The sequence below is a fragment of the Sorex fumeus genome, unplaced genomic scaffold (assembly GCF_029834395.1).
Source record: "Sorex fumeus unplaced genomic scaffold, SorFum_2.1 ptg000086l, whole genome shotgun sequence".
Classification (NCBI taxonomy): Eukaryota; Metazoa; Chordata; class Mammalia; order Eulipotyphla; family Soricidae; genus Sorex; species Sorex fumeus.
In genome coordinates this window covers 30,838,418-30,839,698 of record NW_026606143.1, presented here as the reverse complement: position 1 = coordinate 30,839,698, position 1,281 = coordinate 30,838,418, and the positions used below count along the sequence as shown (strand labels likewise).

Genomic DNA, 1,281 nt, shown 5'->3' with positions numbered 1-1,281 from the left:
AGTCTGAGATCATATCCATTAACATGTATCTCTAAATTCCCATGTAATGCTAATATTGCTGGTCTAGGAGCTATACATTAAGAAACATTGAAGCTCTAGGCTAAAATGCAACCAAGTCTGAATCTTGTAAAATCGCTATTTTAAGCCTAAAGGATCTCGTGCGTTTGTTGTAGTCATCTCATCAAAAGAGTGCATAATCATGTTCACTTCAGCAGCGCAGATACTAAACTTGGAATGATACAGAAATCAGCATGGCTCCTGAGCAAGGATGACATGCAAATTCATGAAGCATTCCTTTTTCAAAAATGTGCATAATGAAAGTGCAGTGGCAGAATCTGCTAATGACCAAACCTTTGTTCTCTTCTTCGTCTTGATCCCACAGGTAGGTACCTGTTCTCAACCTTTGCTATTAGGTGCAGATCATTGACTAAGATTGAATTAAGGAATATGAGCAGAAGTGATGTGCATCACTTTTAGTTCTGACTCCTAATGACTCTCAAACATTTCCATGATGCCCTTTTCATTACTCTGGCTTATAGCAAACGAGCATGGAAAACTTAGATGCTGCAAGTTGAACACAATATAGATATTGAAGAAGAGGTCAACCAGCATTTGGAGTTTTCCCAATTTTCCCCAAGGGAGAACCTGACTTGTTCTAGGTATCCCTGGCATCTAACATGGCATATTAGACACAGCTGCTTAATAAATAATTTCCAAACTGATATGAAAGTGTCCTGCCCGCACGGCAGAGTCTGGCAAACTTCCCGTGTTGTACTCAATATGCCAAATACCAGTAACAATGATGGGTCTCATTCTCCTAGCCCTGAAAGAGCATTGAATATGGCTCTTTTAAAATCTCAGGGCTAGGAATAAGGAAACATTACTGGTGCCTGCTCGAGGCAATCAACGAACAACAGGATGATCATGATTGTGATATAAAAGATTAATGAATGAATCACTGCAACAGCAGACATGACTGGAAGTAATAAACTCCACATCAGTTGAGATATTTAAGAACTAGATCATTGCCAATGACATGTTCTAAGAAATTCTTCTGTAGCACCGTCCTTCCGTTGTTATCGATTTGCTTGAGCGGGCCCAGTAATGTCTTCATCGTGAGGCTTGTTGTTACTGTGTTTGGCATATCAAATACATCACGGGTAGCTTGCCAGGTTTTTGCCATGCAGACAAGATACTCTCTGTAGCTTGCTGGGCTCTCCGAGAGGGGTGGAGGAATCGAACTCGGGTAGGCCTGGCCGGCCGCATCCAAGGCAAACGCCC

General features: G+C 41.6%; 1 pseudogene; it reads left to right on the top strand.

Annotated features, from left to right (window-relative positions):
- Window positions 1-203: 203 nt before the first annotated feature.
- Window positions 204-303, top strand: LOC130039505 (uncharacterized; annotated as a pseudogene).
- The last annotated feature ends 978 nt before the right edge of the window (window positions 304-1,281 follow it).